Source organism: Bos grunniens, chromosome 9 (assembly GCF_055505025.1).
Source record: "Bos grunniens cultivar Pamir isolate PY7600 chromosome 9, Bosgru_T2T1.0, whole genome shotgun sequence".
NCBI classification, from domain to species: Eukaryota; Metazoa; Chordata; class Mammalia; order Artiodactyla; family Bovidae; genus Bos; species Bos grunniens.
The window spans coordinates 45,005,385-45,026,557 of NC_141173.1; positions in this window are offsets into that span (position 1 = coordinate 45,005,385).

Consider the following 21,173-nt stretch of genomic DNA (forward strand, 5'->3'; position numbering starts at 1 on the left):
AAGATTACCTGCCCAAGTATGCAGCTCTGCCCTAGGATATTAAAGGGGGAATTTAGGTACCTTTGATGGAGAACAAAGACCTTCTAGCAAAGTATTCCTGAGAATACATAGGTTGTTTATTTCATGCTCTTAGTCACATTTTCTAAATTCTTCACGGATTCTCCAGCGAATTCATAATGTAGTTCAAAGTGAGTGCTCATATACTCTTTTAGATCATCTGGATGCTCACCAGTATCCTGTTTTTCTTGGACCCATGGGAGACAATGTTTCCCAACTACTTCTGACCAATGGACCATGAGCAGAAATGATAACGTGCCATTTCTAGGCAGAGGCAGTGGGAGGCCCCTGCAACCTTTAAGCTCCAATTTTCCCTTGCCAAGCTGGTCTGGAAACCATGGGTTAAAATTATGGAGCCACAAGATGAAAGCAGCCTGATTCCTGAGTCACAAGTTAGAAGGGAGCTGACCTGGAAAGCTGCAGTTTTCATCGAGACTCTGCAAGTAAGAAGGAAAACCCTTGATATTGAGGGTGAGCCTCTTGTAACTGATAGATAGGCTCTTCCTCAGGGAAGAGGGAAGCTTTCTCTACTCCTCCATCATCCATTTTAGAATATTTTTATATTTTCAAAACTTACTTGGAAATGCCAAAATGGTGCATGCTAGTTTCTTAGTCCCTGCTGCTGCTGCTGCTAAGTCGCTTCAGTCGTGTCTGACTCTGTGCGACCCCATAGACGGCAGCCCACCAGCTTCCCCCCTGTCTGACTAGGCTAAATCCTGAGCACCACCTCTCCTCTTTCCTGCACTTCTTTCTGCCATTGTGAAGTATGTCATTATTGTTATGTCTCAAAATGAGAATCCTGGCATCAAAGGAGCTTCCTTCCCCGTTTCTGCTTGCTAGAATAAGAGTTCATTTCATTCTTCAAAACACTCTTGGCTGAGTCATCTTATCTGACTGCCCCTTGGGTATTCTTATCTCCAAATCCCATCTTGTTGCATTCTCCCAGACTGCTTGCTACAATTGAAAGTTCGCCCCTTCCTGCTCAAGAATCCAGATTCCATTTTTTCTTTTAACTTCCTCCTGAAAATATTTTCCATAAGTAAGGGGTATAAACAAAGCCATAAATGTCCACTAATTCTAGTGGGTCTTCACCTGGGCTGGTCAGCCTGCCTGCTCCCCCTCCTGGTTGCTGACCATGTGATTGCTCTGGGGAGCCTGCCAGCATGGCTCCTGTCCCATGGCCTGACTGTTGGTGGTCTCCAGGAACCCAGACAGGGCTTGGCTCACATTGATTCACTCTTGCAGGGCTCTGCTCATTGTAGCCAGGTGATTTCCTGCAGTGTGTACATGTACAAACTGCTCTCAAGGGCAGAGTCTCTCAAGTTATCAGGGGAAATTCCTGTCAGGAAAAAATTAGGAGCATGTGCTTCTAGTGTATGCCTACTTTTTTATGGATAAAATATATGCATGTTTTGCTATATCAAGATATATATATATATTATAAAGCATATATGATATGTAACTTTTAAAGGGATGAGCTATAACTGTGATAATGTTTTATTCATAATTTTTTATTTACTTCACATAGTTCAATGATACAAAGGACATTTTTGTTTTTCCTGAGATAAATATTATTAATAATATTTTAAGTGAGAGAAGTGTCATTTAATATGCCAGATCTGACAAGACTGTTATAGTTTTTGATCTCATAATATAGATGGTGAAGAGGTCTTACTTGGAGTAGAAGTGTTGGCTTTGTAGTTTCCTGTTATTTGCTGATCCTCATATTAAGAGTATTATCTCCAACCCACAGTTACTTTAGAGTAAACTTTCTGGGCTGCCTGACTATTTTGAGGTTAGTTTAGTTAAAACTGGGCTAGATGAGCTATAAACCCACTTAACCAGGCACATGGGATCTGCAAAACATTGAAAGCCCCAGTCCCACTGTCCACCAAGGGAACCCTCTCACTTGGGACCCCTCCTGAGCAGTCACTGAGGCCTTGACCTCTTGATATATGGATAAGATAAGGAGGCCAGTGCCAACCTGTATAGTAAATGCTGGTAAAGCTATGCCAGTCCAGGTTTGATGCACGATACTGGATGCTTGGGGCTAGTGCACTGGGACGACCCAGAGGGATGGTATGGGGAGGGAGGAGGGAGGAGGGTTCAGGATGGGGAACACATGTATACCTGTGGCAGATTCATTTTGATATTTGGCAAAACTAATACAATTATGTAAAGTTTAAAAATAAAATAAAATTAAAAAAAAGATTTTCTTCTTGGATTAAAAAATTATAAGTAGAGACTTGAATGCTTACTTTCCACATCCTCATGGGTCATCTTATGCACTTTGGAGACCACTGGTCTTGACACAGCTTGCTGACATATTTTAAGTCTTAATGCCTTCTAGGACTGACTCTATTCCCCTTTCTCCTGCTCTGTTCCAGTGGTTTCCCTGGAAATCCTCCTTAGGCACAGCTGTTCTCAGGAAAATGTCTACAAGAGTTATCTCAGGACCTCCCAGCCTTTCCCTTTGCTGTTCCCAGCTCTTGACTTGAAGAGTTTTTAAGTAAAATTTAATTATATGAGATTATTCCCCACTTCCCCAAGGTTAACTGTCTTGAATTTGCATTGGAAGGTGGAGAGGGAGAGTTCAGCATGTATCTGGTCCTTTAAGGAACCCATCACATGCCACCCTCAGCAGCCTGAGGAGACAGGTGTAATATGAGGCCCTGAGGCCCGGAGATGGAAAGTCATTGGTCAGAATAGTAGAGCTCATAAACTGGAATTTGAGAGAACTGGAAGGAGAACTGGAATTTGAACTCTGGGTTTTTTTTGACAATGGAATCTACTTGTATTGATTCCTGTCAGGAATTTACTGAGGGGGTAAATCTATCAGGGGTTTCTCCCTAAGAATCTGCATAGAAGCTGTAGTTTCAGGAAAGTCCAGGAGCCTCAAGTCAGGTATTATTCAGGGAAGCTCATCCATCCATCCACCCATCCATCCAACAAAAAAATACTTTACTTACTATGAGTCAGGCATTAAGGTCATAACAGGAAAGGAAACATGTAGGAAGCTGAGATACAAACAACTGAGGGTGAGGGAAGGGCTACCTGTTTGGGCAGGGGCTCTGTAACACGGGCAGACTCATAGAAGGAGCGAGATGGGCGGTCAGGAGATCAGAGCTTGGAAGCAGTATTGTTGGGTTAGTATGTGTGATTTAAGATAGAAGTTGTAGGCAGTTTTTTGGAGTTGGAGATCTAACTTAATGTCTTGCTGTTACGGGGTACACATGTAGGCCAAGGGCATCTAAGTGCTGGGTAACATATGAAGCTATTCTTTAGTTCTTATGATCTCTCCTGCTCTTCCTCATGGCACTTCTCTTCAGCAGGGAATAAATAAAATGCTATCTAAGTATTTGCCCCGTTGAATTGATTTATATTGGTTAAAGATCTGTGCTCTGTCAGGTATGACTGTATCATTTATAGCTGATTAAAATAAGCCCCTTGAAAAAATCATAACTTTCTTTTATAACATTAGCTTTTCTCTGAAAATCAGATCAATTTACAACATTTTGTTCACTGCATCTTTGCTAGAAAGCCAATCCAAGTGAACTTGAGGCCCACCTCTCATAAATTCACTTAGAGTCCCCTAGGACCTTTTATTCTTCTTCTTCTGCAGATGTTCAGGATAGACACAGTTAGTCATCCAGATGTCTAAATCCAAGTTTTTGACAACAGCTAAAGAGCTGCTTCACAACAGTAGCAAGAAAGGGAAGGTTTCCTGTTATGGTAAATTCCCTACATACAGAGCCTTACCTGTTATATTTCCTTTTGAGTCCCTGGAGCTCAGAACAGTGCCTGACACACAGTAGATGCTAAATAAATATTTGTTGAGAAAAGTGAATAAGTGAGTTTTTTAAGATAGAGAATAATTTATTATGTTTTACTCTGTTCATTGCCATTAGTATCTTTCAGCACTTATTCTTCAAAGAAAATGTTAAGCAATAAAGAAACTGGTTAAGAAAGCTATGTACTTTAGTGCTTAAATCAGAGAAGGCAATGGCACCCCACTCCAGTGCTCTCGCCTGGAGAATCCCATGGACGGAGGAGCCTGGTGGGCTGCAGTCCATGGGGTCGCACAGAGCTGGACACGACTGAGCGACTTCACTTTCACTTTTTACTTTCATGCATTGGAGAAGGAAATGGCAACCCACTCCAGTGTTCTTGCCTGGAGAATCCCAGGGATGGGGGAGCCTGGTGGGCTGCCGTCTATGGGGTCGCACAGAGTCGGACATGACTGAAGCGACTTAGCAGCAGCAGCAGCAGTGCTTAAATTGGTTTGGGTCATAGATGAGTCCTTGAAGGCCATTATACTTTAAGGATGGCAGAGATACATGCCCAGACGAATTCTGGGGAAGTCCTTTTTTTCTGCTACAAATATTGAATTAGTTTCTTTTAAATGTTGGTGGGCAATATATTAAAGTTACTGTGTTATGAATTTTTTTTTCAACTCATTTCTCTGAGTCCATGTGTGTTTTTTAGGGATATGTAAGTCATAAGTTTCTGATTCATTTACTCTTAACATCAAAATGTGAGTTTTGAGTTTTGTGGAGCAGTCTTTGATGTCCAAGCAGGCTTATGATCCTTTTACTATACTGTTCCAGCCTCTTCCCTTCTTAGAAAAAAAAATATATATATACAATCATGTACCTAAGCTGGACCCCAACTCCAATATTTGAGAAGGATTTAAACTTGAGAAAATGATGCCACAGCTTGATAACTTTTCCTCCATCAACTAGTGCTACAAAACCCCAAACAGGACCAGGGAACAATGGGCTGGCTATGGCTTGGGAAGATTTTTGGCTCTTTCTTTTGAGAGAGTTCCTGGAAATTTTTTTAAAAGGAAGTGAATGTATGTGGTTTCCAGTGGATTTTAGCTGTCAGTGGGACAATCAAATATAAGTTTTTTCCCCTTGTATGTGAATATCACTAATTTTTTTTTTCAAATGAAAGCAGATAGTAACATGATACATACAGGCTTAGCACTTGCAAAATTTTAATATTTGAAGAAATGAACAGACTATGTGTATTTTTCTTTTCTTTCCCATTATCTGGGTAGAAATTTTCAGTCCTCAAGTGAACAAGTAAGATTGCTGTTGTTGTTTCGTCAATAAGTCACGTTCGACTCTTTGGTGACCCCATGGACTTTAGCCTACCAAGCTCTTCTGTCCATGGGATTTCCCAGGCAAGAATATTGGAATGGATTGCCATTTCCTTCTCCAGGGGATCTTCTCCCAACCCAATTAATATTGCTGAAGCACCTATGAATATCATATTTACTATAGATACAGAAGAAAAATATTGTAAAATAGCACGAATACATAGTTAATACAAAAATTGTGCTTCTTTTCAGAAAGCTTTTTAAAGAAAAGTTAAATCATTATCAGAATATTTTGCTATCCTGTTTTCCAAGGAAAAATAAGAAACAACAAATGAGAAACAGACACATCTAGAAATTGTGTTCTGGATCTCAAGGTTCTAGTACACGTGACTGATGAAGATATTATACACTTAATTTGATTGCACACAACATGTATTTAGGCCTTTATGATAATCTTTAGAACTTGGTAAACACACATTAACCCCATTTTCTGTAACAAATTAGCCTGAATGCTGAGCTGGCAAACAGCTGCCATGAGTTGCATGAGAAAAATAACTCAAGAAATGAGAAAATGTTATTGGTTCCTTAAATACTGGAGGTCAGGACTTTGAGAAGACAGGAAACAAAGTGCTTTGGGGTTTTGCCAGGAGGCCTCATCAGTTTCAGCTGTGAATAAAGGCCCTTGTCCAACCCCAGGTTTTTTTTTTTTTTTTTCCTCTGCATCTCTCTGAGGGATCACGGACAGATTTCTTCTAAGGAAATCACTGGAAAGCCATCAGAAGATGACATCAACTCTAACTGTCCCACCTCATGTCATTCTGAGGGTGTTTTCTTCTCAGTTACTTGTAGTTAACGGGTCTTCCCCACCATACCATCCATTAGTTAGAACTGAGTCCGCTTTTCAGACTTAGACAGGAGAAGGGCCTGCAGGAAGATGAGTCTAGCTATACTCCCAAATCCACCACTGGTGTCTGTGACAGGAAGTGTGTCTACTTTTGTTCAAGAACCTCTCTTGAGTGGACAGCAAGATATAGAATAACTATCCCTCATCCAAAGAATCAGACATAACAAATTCAAGGGATTCAGAGGTACAAAGTCTTTTTTTCAATCAAGTAACGTCAATACTTGAAGTGAACTAGTGTCTTCTGACTGATTTAGGCAGTTGTGTATCACCATATTTTTTCTCTAGTTAGTTGCTTCAACTGAGATTCATATTCTGTCTTTGAAGCTAAAGATAGAACAACATCTCAACCAAGCAAGACTGAACAGACTGCCAAAGATGGACATCTCCATCTGTGTTCAGTGAAGACTTTTTTTCTAGCTACCTTTTCCTACCATTTCTAGATGATAACAAAATAGCTCTAATGCTGTAACATGTTATTATGTCTCAATCATCCAGTCAAATTCATTGGTGGATAACTCTTAAAAATTTGGGAAAGTTACCAAAGTTTATTTACCCAGTCTTATTTTGGATTCTTGCTGCAGAGAGAGCATGGAATGAAGAGACACGAATGTTCCTATTGCTAGAGTCATTTCAGAAATATAGTGCTGAGCACTTTGGGGAGTTTAATTTATAAAAAAATAGATGGACCAATATGAAAAAAAAAGTAAGGAGGTCATTAACATTCAGGTACAAATTAAGAAATTATAATTTCTTGATAGAGGAGAGTTATTGGAAGAAGTGGAAGAACTTCCAGAAATGGTGAAATTCATCCTTCATCTATCCTCCCCCTCTTTCCCCATTCTGTCCCATACATAGCACCAAGTCACCAGAACTTAAGCAGAATGTGGAAAAAGTCCTTCTCTAGGCATAGTTGATCTTGCTCAGCTTTCTCCTGTATGGAGCAGCAGTGATTCATGCTTTCCTCTGCTGTCACACTGTCAGTATCCGCTAATCACAGCCCCATGATCACAGGACTTGTGCACATAAACAATTTCCAGGAGGTACAGAAGAGCCCAGGGACCTCTCAGGCATAAACACCGGTTTTTCTGTAATTCATTACATCCCCTTCTCATCATCTTGACATGTGCTCGAAATAATAGCTTTCCTTAAAATGTTTGAGCATGTCCGTGGAGTAGATCCTTTCACTGTCCTTGGTACATACATTTCTGCTTTGCTAAGTCAAGATTTTAAATGAGAATATTTGGCTGTCTTGATGCAGCTCAGTGGTTTTGTTTCTTGAAGAATATCAAGAAGATACAGTGATGGCATTTCAAATACAAGCTAATTCCTCTTAGGCTTTGCTTGTATATGTTCTGAAGGGCTGAGAGCACTAGAGTGAGGCCCTTTAATGCTATTAGGAAGCAGATTGCATAGAGTTGGTATTTAAATTTGTATGCATTTTTTTGCACTAGTAAGTCAGGTCATTTAACTTCCACTCTTCTTCAAACAGATGTCTTTAGCAAATTTATTTCCTTCATTCAGCCTGTTTATTCAGCCCAAGACAGGAGTCAATAACTTCTAGTTACTCTGTTAGGATTAGTTTCTGTATTTAGCAAGTATATATTTATGAAATGCCTCCTGTGCCATGGATTGCAATAGGCATTGAAGAGTTTACAGTTTCTGCTCTCATGGGAGTCTAGAGTTAAGAAGAAACATTTACCATTTGAAACCATAATTGTCTAGTGCCTACAGTCTCTGTTGAATTGTTAACAATAGAGGCTGGTAGCTTTTGTAAAGTCTCTTAATAATACTGAGCTTCGAACATAGAAGAAGAAAATATTATTTGTTCCCTGGGGTCCTCAGTGATTAGAAAATGAGAAGGTTGTATCTGTGTTGGTGCTTCTAGAGTCCAATGTTCTTAGCTCTTTAAGTTGTGTTTCAAAATTGCTAATGTCTAACATTTTAATATACATTGGTAATATACATATGTCTCCCCAGTCATCCCAACATACTTGTATAAGGATCACTATTATTCCTTTCTATAAATGAAGACACAGGCTCAGCACATTTAGTTGGTTTATCCTGAATAAGTTAACTCAGTTGGTCTGAAGTGTGTAGGGCCTCGGTTTATACCAGGGTGTATAATCTTTACTTTTTCTGTGCTAACTAATGTGGGGAGTAGTCCAGTGTAAAGACAAGGCAAATGTTTTGGTTTAGGATCATTTATGGACCTTGATTTACAAATTTAAAGAGCCTCTTGATGAAAGTGAAAGAGGAGAGTGAAAAAGTTGGCTTAAAGCTCAACATTCAGAAAACTAAGATCATGTCATTTGGTCCCATCACTTCATAGCAAATAGATGGGGAAACAATGGAAACAGTGACAGAATTTATTTTTTTGGGCTCCAAAATCACTGCAGATGGTGACTGTAGCCATGAAATTAAAAGACGCTTGTTCCTTGGAAGAAAACGTATGACCGACCTAGACAGCATATTAAAAAGCAGAGATGTTACCAACAAAGGCCTGTCTGATCAAAGCTGTGGTTTTTCTAGTAGTCATGTATGGATATGAGAATTGGACTATAAAGAAAGCTGAGCCCCAAAGAATTGATGCTTTTGAACTGTGGTGTTGGAGAAGACTCTTGAGAATCCCTTGGACAGCAAGGAGATCAAACCAGTCCATCCTAAAGGAAACCAGTCCATCCTAAAGGAAATCAGTCCTGAATATTCATTGGAAGGACTGATGCTGAAGCTGAAACTCCAGTACTTTGGCCACCTGATGCGAAGAGCTGACTCATTTGAAAAGACCCTGATACTAGGAAAGATTGAAGACAAGAGAAGGCAACAACAGAGGATGAGATGGTTGGATGGCATCACTGACTCGATGGACATGATTTGAGTAAGCTCCGGGAGTTGGTGATGGACAGGGAAGCCTGGTGTGCTGCAGTCCATGGGTCGCAAAGAGTCGGACATGACTGACTGAACTGAACTGAAGGACCTTGACGCGATTTTGACCTTGCTTCCCACATCACATACACGAATCAAACTCTGGTACATTATGTAGGAGGAGCAGCAGGCAGGAAAACTGCCAAATCATTTAACTATGATTTTAGAAGTCATTATATTTCTTAATTATGCTTTTTTTCTTCCCCCATGCTTTGGGAACTACTCATAGTCTCAACTATTCAGTGAGACAATACCGTCAAAGTCTAACTGTCATGACCAGATCATTCACACACAAAAAATATGAAAATGAGGAAATGTTGAAATGTACTAATAATTAGCAATATACAAATTTAAATAATAGAGTAATAAAAAAGAAAATTCCAAAAATCAAAATAATTATCCTAATGAAATGAATCTCTTATTTTACCAGCGGCAGTTTAAACTAGGACAAATCCGTAGGAAAGTGTTTTGGCAAGACCGAAAGCCAGAAAAACGCTCTTTGACCCTGTAATCCCACTTCTGGGAATCTATCCTGAGGAGCAATCCAAAACAGGGAGAAAACTACACCCACGAAATAGCATATGTGTCTAACAATCGGGTCATGGTAAATGATATTTTATTTACTTGATAGAATGGCCATTAAAAAGACTAGTGTAGTGACAAGATAAACACCTTAGGATGCGATTACTGACAGTGCAAAATTAAAATATATACAGATTTGTCTTACAATTACAAATAGAAAAGCAGATGTACAAGGAAAAAAAAAAGAAAAGAGGAAACTTACCCTGATACTAAGTGAGGTTTAGTTAGGGTCATGGGACTTCTTGGTGGGTTTTTTTTTCTTTCTATTTTCCAAAATTTCAGTAATGTTATTTATATGACTTTTATTCAAATTCTCAATAAAAATATGTCTGATCGAGTTGTTCTCCACAGCTGTGTGGAGGCTGGCTAGGGGGGTTTGGAAGTGAGTGGGAGGAGGGGCGGAGTCAGAGCCAGTAAGTAGAAGGTGCTAGCCAGGGCCCTGGCCTATCCCTCCACATAGCTGCCCACCGAGAGGGCCAGTAACAAGGGGAGTGTGTCCTGTCCAAAGCTCTGTAGAGATATTTGTCAGCAGAAACACAGACAGAGGTTCCCTTCATTTATTTGTTTCTTTACCTGAAGTACTGGAATAAGAGGATTTGTCCCACATCCTTGCAGGGTTGTCGTCCATGCAATTGTGGGAATGCACGTGAAATTAGACTGTGCTCCCAGCTCACCATTCTTTGTTAGTTCCCATTGTCTTAAAATAATCACACTAGTAACATTTGAATCTTGGTTTCCTAATCTGAAAAATAGCAATAATAGTTTTTGTCCTGCTGACCTCACAGGATTATTGTTAGAATCAAATGAAATAATGTATGTAAATGAGTTTTGTTGCCGCTCAGTGTTATAGAAATGAAAGCAGCTATTTTTGACTGCACACCTGGTTCCCAAGATAGTGTGCACTTTGGAATAATGCCAAGGCCTAGCTTTACAAAATGGTGCGATTTTAAACTTCTGGCTTCACACTTTCTCCGTGGCAGAGAAAGACTTGCTCTGAAAAGACTTTTTCTATCTCCTGCTGGGCCAGGATAAGAAGATCCTGTTTATGTCAATGAAGTAAGTGGTTTAAGCAGAAGAGTTCACAGCCATGAAGAGAATTTGCTGTCAGGATGATGTGTCACAGTGTGAACCGTGCATCTGCAGACAACTGGGTTGATTGTGGCAGCTAACGAAGGAAATGTTTAACTCTGCCTCACGACACAGAAAGTAGCGCTGTCAGTGTGCTGGTAAAGATGGGGACAGAAAGAAGCCAGCAGTGTACCAACTTTTGAAATTCCCAAGATGTTTCTTAATCAGAAGAGCAGAATATTCAATAGAAAAAAGTTTTAAATAAATTCCATCCAGATAGATCACATTCAGCCAATATCTCCCTTTAAAAATCAGCTCTATAATAGAAACTCTTAATATTCTTGTTATCGATGAATAGCAGGTTAGAAAGAAAAAATAAGAACAGGATTTTTTTTTTTTTTTTAGAAAAAGCAATCTTCCCAAGACTTTGGCACCATTATCATTTGTTCTCAGGCCACAGCTTCACTACCACAGCTTCTGTACATGTAGGAAAAATACTAACCTTTGAGGCTAATATTTGGTGGGTTTAAATTTGCTTATACATTTAGATAAAACTGGGAAGACAACAGTTTGTAAGTAACCATTTGATTTAATTGCTTTTGGAGAATGGCATTTAAGTCTCCTCCATCACTTATGTTCACAAGTAAGCTAGAGTGAAGGTAAAATCCTTTTATGATTTCATTTAGAAAAGAAAACAACATTCATAATAATATTTCACATGCACTAAACAGAGTGAGGTATGGAGATATATCAACTGGCGCACATATATAAAAGAATCTTTTCTGAGGGCTTTCTGAGGTGGGCTCATTCCCCATACCCTCAAATAGGACCTGCCTATTCCAGTTAGGAAGTGCTTTGGCTCTCCAGTTTCACATGAACACAGGTTTCCTGAGAAGTCTGTTTAAAAATCAAACCCAGCCACAAAAGAGAAAAAAACACTACAATTGAAAGGAGTTGGGGGAGGGAAAGGAGGAAAAAAGGAACTTAAACCAAAATTCTACTTTAACAGAACAAATAAACTTGACCAGATCTCTTTTTTTTGACAAAGTAAAAACTTAATGGAACCAGAGTCTGCAAATCACAGTCTTAGGGTAAAGGCTTGTATCAGACAGACTCAGGTGGTGTTCAAACAGCAGTCCTGTGGTCTGCCCTGTTTCCTTTTCTGTAAATTCCAAGTTAGGAAGATTAAATTGGACAATGTCTATGAAATGCCTAGAGCATCAAGTTATCTGATGTATTTTGATATGTGGATCAACATATTACAAAGAGATCATATTGAAGCAGTATAAGAGCTTCAAAATGGTTACATTCATCAACTCTGGTGAATTGGATCTATTTGGTGAATGCATTACATTTTGATAGATCCTGGGTGACTTGGCTATGACAAGAACCCTTGTAGTAAAATGCTTATAACACTTGAATTACCTCATATTTTATTGTTTCATAAATTGGAATTTTTTTGTCTCGGTAGAACAAATCTTATTTTAAACTTTAGTATTAATAGTACTTTTCATTTTATGTTTCTTCTTAGCATGATAGAATACAATTACACTATCTAATTTACTTCATGGTAGGAGGACACCCTAGGGGCACACCCCCAAGTCAATTTTATTAAGAAAAGATTTTGTTTTCATTGAAGTGTCTTATAAACAATCTCCACGCAGATGATTTTCTCTACATTCTTTGTTAGTGTCCACAACATGAAGAGTAGAATTTTTGCTTTACAAGAACTTCACTATTAGGTTCATATAATTTCCCCCCAAAAAAACTCCCTTTCAAAAAAAGTTCTGTAACAAGTAATCTAAAAGTAATTTTTTTTTCTCTTCAAAGAAAATTCCCTTCAGAAAAGAAGGAAGTAAACCAACCAGGACAAAGGCAGCCAGCTGAGATTAGTGACTCAGTCTGTTCCATAAATCATAGCCCTTAAGTCAGTTTGAATGAGTGTTCGCATTAAAAAAAAAAAACAAAACACTGCAATGGTACCTGAGGTACAGAAACAACTATGGAGGCAATTAGTTTCATAAAATAGAAAGAAATATTAAGTGTACGAACCCTAAGTTACATACAAGTTCAGAAATACGTATGAAAACAAGGAATTGCCCAAGGATCTTTGGCGCACTGAGAAATTGTTCCCTGGATCATTGGAGAAAGCTAAATCGGTGCTTCTGATGATGCTGAAGATCGGGTGAGAATCTGAAAGCTGACTTGGACAAGTCCAAATTACGGCATAGAAAGCGTGTTTACATTGGTGCCGATGATTCCTCAAGACATTCACATCCAGTCATATGTTCTTTTATCACCACGTTCCTTAAACTTTCCTTTTGGACATACACACATGTGCGCATGCGCGCACACACACACACGCGCGCGTGTTAGAGCACTCTGTTAGAAGTCCCTGGACAGTCTGTGGGTACAGTTTCAGAGAAGTCTTGTCGGTTTCAATCTCTGTCACGCTGTGGACAGTTTCCTGTAGATCTTCCCTACTCAGCGACCCCAGCTCTTCCCACAGCTGTCTGACTCCTCTCCGCACTCAGCCTTCCTGGAGGCATTTACCCTGTTATCTGGTGTCTTTCAGTTAAGTCGCTGCAGTATGGAAATCCTTCCCTTTCATTGCCTTTTCTGCAGATAAAGAGAAAAATATGGTAATTGCTGTTTCATTTTCAACCTTGCTATAATTTTTGGAGCAGAGCTGTTTGCCTCACTATCAAAAGCAACTGAAAACCTTCTAGTAAAAGTTCATTTGGGTCTTTTTGAACAGCATAATTTCAGTGTGTGATTTTTTCTTTCTCTTACATTGTTCCACAAGAGTTCCATTTGGAAATGCTTGTTAGTGTAAAGTTCCATCTTGACTCCCAGACAAGCATGCAAAGCGTGCAAGTCCCTTGGTATTGGTGCCTGCCTTTTATAAGCCATGTGTCACATGGACTCTGCATAATGAATATGATATATAGGCAACATGGCAAAATATTTAAAATAAGGACTGTCCCACAAAATCCAGTATAAGTGGTTGCTTTTGTCCTGTTTAATGATATTCCATTTGGGTTATATTAAGTACATTATGAAATATGAAGCTTTCAAACTGTGAGATGGTGATGGCCAGATATTATGTAGTGCAGGGGTTGGTAAACATTTTCTGCAAAGGACAAGACAGTAAATATTTTAGGCTTTGCAGGTCATATGGTCTTTGTCAGAACTATACAGCTTGGTGGTTGTAGCTCAAAATTAGCCATAGGTGGTAAGTCAGTGATTCAGTATAGCTCTGTTTCAATAAAACTTTTATTTTAAGGCTATTGAAATTTGAATTTCATATAATTTCTACCACGGAAATATTCTTCTTTTGATTTTTTTCCAACTGTTTTTTCCAAGTGTGAAGCCGTTTTCAGCTTGTGGGTTATATAAAAACAGTCTGTAAGCTGGATTTGGCCTGTAGATTTGCTGACTTGATAGTGAATTCATAAGTTAAGGATTTGATTCCGGAGAAGAAAGAGGTAAGATTTCATACATGTTTCTGGGCCAGGCTGACTTTCTCTCTCCAGCTACTGGCTGTTCTGAATATAGTACTCAGTTGTGTTTCGTTGTTTGTTCCTGGTGGGAGTAAGTGAGTATCTCAGGGAACAGATATAAGGGGATTTTTTTTTTTTAATTTACTCCTAATAACAGAACTTTAAATCTGTGAAGAACTCAGCCCTCCTGGCTACAATTTAATATGTAAGAGTTACAGAAAAACTCAGCTTGCTAAAGTTTTAGCCTTTAAAGTTTCTCAAGATGAGGAAATAGTATAAACAGAGGGAAGTTTTTGTTCTTCTTCAAATGTTAATCTTCTGAAATGTTTGGCCCTGACTATTGCAGTAAAAGCAAAGTCATGACTCAAAAAGAAAATACTAGTGAGAAGCTATCAAGGACCAAAGCTTGTCTCACCGAATGACTCTCCAGGAATCCCCATGAAGTTTGCATCCGGGCTTCAGCACTTGCTATGGAGTAACAGTCCGTCACTCGCCATCTGATGTTTCTTTTGAATGAAATGCTGTATTTGTTTCCTTTATTATTCTTGTGTTTTTAGTTGTACAGGTGTAGTTTCATTTTTCTTCCCCTTTGCTCCCTTTCTTAATCTAAGACATCCCTAACTGGCCCCTACTCTAAGTAAAGTTCTCACTTCAGGGTTCCTTGTCTAGATCTGATGGCTTCTCTTTTCTGCAGAGTGCTGGTGTGGGAAGGTGAGGTGGAGGAAGGCATGCTCCAGTCTGGAGGAGCTGGAGTGTGGGAAGGGAGAACTATCTTCTGATAAACATTGACCCTCCATGGTATCTTTGTAGCACTGCAATTCAGTTCAGTCGCTCAGTCGTGTCCAACTCTTTGTGACCCCATGGACTGCAGCACGCCAGGCCTCCCTGTCCATTACCAACTCCCGGAGTTTACTCAAACTCATGTCCATTGAGTTGGTGATGAATAGTGATTTTTTTCAAAAAGTTTTTTTAAAATTTTTTAAAATACTGTTATATGTGTATCTGTGGTGATGTCTGATTCACAGCTACACAGCTTTCCTAGAACCCAGTGTAGCTGGCGATCAGATTCTGTTAGAAGTTAGTCAAGTCTACAATTTCTTGGATGGTACAGTCTCTACAGGTACACAAAGCATCTCAGCAGAATCAAGAAAGTCATTAAATAAATAAATAAATAAAATTATACTGTTTGTATACCTAACTTCCTCAGGTATACGTATACATTTTGAATATTTCAAATGTATTGTTAAGTGTCAACTGATAAGGTTGTAAAATAATTTATTTTGGTTCTTTCCAAGAGATGTGATTCTTATGTAGGTTGAAACATTTCTGTCAGTCTCTGGCTTTTGTCAAAGGAGTGATTTAAGGAATAGGAAGTCAGAAGTGATTAAAGATTCCCTGACTCAGTAAGGGAGATTCTGAGTTTTCATATCCTTTAATACAGTCCTGTTGATGCTGTGAGGCAGAAAAATTACTTAGTATCGATAACCTCGCAGAAGGAAAAAGACAGAAAACAACTGGTCTTCATTCCTAATGGCAGGTTCATAAGATAAGAAACACTTCTTTAGTATCAAGTTTTCTTTTGTCCACTGATCCAAATATGTGACAAAGTCTGGTCCATATGAAAATGCCTATTGATCTCTGCACATGGTAATAAAAAGACAAACCAGTGCCCAGATCATTTATCTGAAGCTGGGAGCTGGTACTGGTTCCTTGGTGCTTGCAGGTGGATGTGGCACACAGGACCTCTGGACTCTCTCCCCAGCCTCTGCACTCTTTGGAAGATGAGCATTTGCCTCTTCTCCTTTGTTGATGATGAGTGTATGCTTGTGTTCATCCTCCCCATCACCTGTGCTCTGGGAAGTCTCTGGATTCAGCTGCTCCTAGCCCCCAGCCTTCTGGCCTTTATTTTCCATGCCAAAAGAAAATTAATTCACCATTTTCCCCAAATTTTCCTGCAAGACAGACATAAATAGAGTGAAAACAAAGAAGGCAGAAACATGAGAGTGAGGCTGAAATATAGAAAAGGAGAACATAATTAGGAAATTAGAAACATTCTCATTAAAGAAAAGGATATCATCATTAATAACATTTAACATTGAACCAGAAGTTCTAGCCAAAGATTGGAAGGAAAGAGGTAGAACTGTCAACTGTGATTTTTGCATTATAGGATCATCTACTTAAAAATTGCAAGATAATCAACTATTAGAAGTGATAATTCAGCACATGGCCAAACCCAAGGAAATTCATTTAGAAAAAAAAGATGTTCAAGTAAACAAACTAATGATGTGACACATTTGTTTTATAAGAATTATATAATAATAACTTAAAAAATTCGTTTAGAAATAAGACACGTTTCTATTTTGACTGTCCTCTTCAGATTCAAAAGTGGCTAAACATTATACTGACTTACAATCTTCTTTAAAGAGTTAAAAAATTCTTTGTGTGTTCCTTTCACATGCTTTACTTTTCTGAAAAAACATTCTATGTGTAACAATTTCCACCAAGCTGCCCACACATAATACAAGCTTTGTTTTCATAGTCTGGGTCCTTTCTTGCCTTTCCCCTTCATAGGACTTTCTTGTGTCCTTAGCTTGGAACACAAGGTTATTGACAGAACTTGCCTCTTGGCCATGTTGCTTCCTGGGCAACGTTTCTTTATTGCCAATTCAGTTCAGTTCAGTCGCTCAGTCGTGTCCAACTCTTTGCGACCCCATGAATCGCAGTACGCCAGGCCTCCCTGTCCATCACCAACCCCCGGAGTTCACTCAAACTCATGTCCATCGAGTCAGTAATGCCATCCAGCCATCTCATCCTCTGTCGTCCCCTTCTCCTCCTGCCCCCAATCCCTCCCAGCATCACAGTCTTTTCCAATGTGTCAACTCTTCGCATGAGGTGGCCAAAGTACTGGAGTTTCAGCTTTAGCATCATTCCTTCCAAAGAACACTCAGGACTGATCTTGAGAATGGACTGGTTGGATCTCCTTGCAGTCCAAGGGACTCTCAAGAATCTTTTCCAACACCACAGTTCAAAAGCATCAATTCTTCGGTGCTCAGCTTTCTTCACAGTCCAACTCTCACATCCACACATGACCACTGGAAAAACAATAGCCTTGACTAGACAGACCTTTGTTGTTAAAGTAATGTCTCTGATTTTTAATATGTTATCTAGGTTGGTCATAACTTTCCTTCCAGGGAGTAAGCGTCTTTTAATTTCATGGCTGCAGTCACCATCTGCAGTGATTTTGGTGCCCATTAAGTTTATTGAAACGGTCACTGTCTTTGAGCTCAGACACATATAGTAAGTCTTTTAATTTCTTTGAGTCTCAGTTTCTTCCTCTGTGAAGTGAGAATGATAACTATTTCACTGAATTTCTGTGATGATTAAATAGGATTGATGTATCTTAAATATTCAGTGCAGAAGATGTGAGTTATAGGTTCAGGCCTCCAGGGCCAACCCCTCTCGCTTGCCCCTCTCTCCTACCCCCCTGCCCATTCTTGTCAAAATAATTCTGCAAAATAAAGTTATAATAAACTTAATGGTTTGGTATGACTGGTTACAGCCTTAGGTCAAGCAATTCAGGGTGTCTTCTGCACCACCAGGGAAGTCCCAATATCTTTTTTTTTTTTTTAGTGTGATTAGATTTGTAGAATCTTTTTTTTTTTTTTTTTTAATCTGAATAAGATTCTGATGAATTTTCTAACTTCCACACATTCTTGGAATGTGTGGTCAAGGTTCTTGCTGACAGCTACATCTCTTACAAAATGGTGACTGTGCCTGGAGTTCTACCTGGGAGTAGAATCTTCCTTCTGGAAACATTTTCTTCTATTGGTTTCTGTGATGCCTTGTTCTCTCAGTTTTTCACAACTATTCTAGTCTTTTCTTCAGTTATCTCTGAGAGGAAGTACTCTCTCATATATATATATATATATATATATATATATATATATATATATATATGACTACATATACTTCCTGAAGAATTTGTCTCAGAGTCCTCTCCCCCACCCCAGTTTTTTGAGGTATAATTGACACTTAACACTGTGTAAATTTAAGTGGTACAACATGATTTTATGCACACACACACACACATATATATAAACATGAGTACCACAATAAGATAGTTAAGACATCTATCCCCTCACATAATTACTCTATGTGTGTGCGAGATAACATTCAAGATTTACTTTTTTAACAACTCAAGCATATAGTGCTATATTGTTAGCTATAGTCATGCTGTCCATTATATCCCTAGAAAATTTTCATCTTATAACTAGAGGTCTGTACTCTTTGACCAACATCTCCCCATTCCCCTACTCCAGCAACCGCCAATTTACTCTGTTTCTATGAATTCAACAATTTTTTATAGTCCACATATAAGTGAGATCATACAGTATTTTTCTTTCTCTGTCAGACCCTCTTCTCTGTCTCTATATATATTCTCTGTAGGTAATTTCCCAAGTCTGTAGATTTAGTATCATCTCTGTGCCTGTGAGTATCAATTTTATATGTCCAGCTTAGGTCCTTCTTGCACAGTCCAGAAGAACTCTACTTTGCCTACCTGAACTTAACCTTGTAAATATCAAAGGAACCCCGATAAGCCCATTCAAAACAAACCTCACAGACTTCCCACATCTGCCCCAAACCAGCTCCAGCTGCTCCTCTTCCAGTGCTCTCTCTGAACAGTTATCCAGCTTCCTACACCAAAAACTAAGGCGTCCTCCCTGCCAACTTCCTCTTTTTGCCACCAAGTCTTATATATTGCTATTGCTTGAATATCTTCCAAAAATCTGTTGACTTCTCTATGCCTCTTCTTGACCTAACTTACCTTCTGGTCTGGCCTGGACAGCTACAACAGTCACTCCCTTCCAGCTACCTTATAGCTTCCCACCAGCAGCCTGAGTGACCTCACTGCTGTCTTTTGCGTGGGCACACCTCACTTTCCCTGCCTCCTCTCCTGCCCTTCTCCCTCCCACTCTGTGCTCCAGCCCCACAGGTCTGCTTTCACTTCTTCAAAATATCATTTTCCTTCTGCTACTGGACTTTTGCATGAACTTTTCCCCCTTACTGGACAATGCTTTCTCCTATTTCTTTTTAAACATTGTTTTATCTTGTCTTTCAGATAGATTACCTCAAATGTCAGTTTCCCAGGGAGGGGTCCCCATTTAGGGCTAATTCCTTTATGATACATTCATATAGCAACTGGTTCCTTTCCTTCAAAGCATTTACTTGGATTTTCATAATATTTGTTTGCATGTAATTATTTTAGCTAAAAATCTATCTCCTTCATCAGAGTGTAAACTCCATGGTACTGGTTAAATGCTCACTGAGAAAGATGTCCGCAATTCATTTTTATGTAAGAGTTTTGTATTTAGTAAGTTCTGATAAGCATTAAAAAAATGCAATGAGCCAGCAGTGGGAAAGGACTGTAATTGAAGTAAGACACTATGGTCAGCAGGCAAGTTGGAATTTTTTCCCCATTCAATACCCAAAGCTCATTCTTAGATTTTCTCTTTCACTGAAGGCAAGGAAGGAGTGTCTCTCCCTGGACCTTCTGCAAATGTAAAGATGCAGTAGAGGGTGGCAGGATTGAGACTGCAGGGGGAGGGCAGTGGTGATAGAAGAGCTTCTTTCCTTCTGGCTCCTGGTCCTCGGTGGTGATGCCAAATTCCTTTCATCAGTGTGTTTCAAACTTTAGCAAGCATCGGAATCCACAGAAGAACTTGTTGAAACACTGATTTCTATGGCCCACCCTCAGAGTTTCTGATTCAATGGTTTTAGGGTGAGAATTTGGCATTTCTAACAAGTTCCCATGTGTTGTTGCTGCCGGACCATACTTAGAGAATCACAGACTTCAGTGATTCCATCATGAAACTCAGTCTGTTAGTCCCAGACTAATTTCCCTTCATGAGGACAGACTTCCAACTTCACACTTGCTTATATTGGTGACTCTGTCTAGAAAGTTCACATGCCTGAAGAAGTAGACTTTGGGGTTGGGGAGCAGACAGAACATGATCTCTTGATGATCCCACAGTTGGAGAGTTCTGACTGATGTTCATTATCTTACCAGTACTAACACCTTTGCCAGATATTTCAAGTGGGTGAATATGTTATTGATCACCATATTTCTAAGTGTTTCAAAAAATACAGTGTACTAATTAGATTGTGTAAAGGACAGGGGAAAAAATAAGTGATCTTCTGTTCATTTTAAATGTCAGATGAGTAGTATGCCAGCATCTTTTGGCAGTGATGGGCCACTAGTGTGGCACAGAAGAAGCTGATGCCACCCAACCTGGGGTGGAAGAGGGACCAAGTCATGGAGGAAATGTGAGATGAACTCAGGCAGATAGCCTTTATGGGCAAAATGGAATTTTAGTCAAGTAATATCTTCAGTCAGTTCAGTTCAGTCGCTCAGTTGCGTCCAACTCTTTGCAACCCCATGAATCGCAGCACACCAGGCCTCCCTGTCCATCACCAACTCCCAGAGTTCACTCAAACTCACATCCATTGAGTCGGTGATGCCATCCAGCCATCTCATCCTCTGTTGTCCCCTCTTCCTCCTGCCCCCAATCCCTCCCAGCATCAGAGTCTTTTCTTAAATATCTTACTGGTATCTTAGTTTGGGCAAAAAAGACTTGAAAAAACACAAAGTTAGTATGGCTAACAGTGTACTAGTGTGCACAAAGCCTGAGCTGAAGAATGCTTTGAAGAAGACCCATGGTTCGAGTTCTGCTTTGTCGATTTAGTTGACATTTCTGGCTCCAATTCTTTCATCTGTAAAAATGAGGGTCATACAGTCTCTGCTGCAGCTACTGAACTCTGCCTTTGTAGTGTGGAAACAGCCACAGACACTTTTTAATGAGTGGGTGTGGCCATGTCCCAGTAAAACGTTATTTACAAAAACTGAACTTGGTTTGGGGCCATATATGATTAATCTTTGAACTTTTGTTGATCACATACTCTTGTAAGTAACAACAACAAAAAAATTTAGCATTCATGTGTCAACAGATGGATACTAATTTATAAACATTATGAC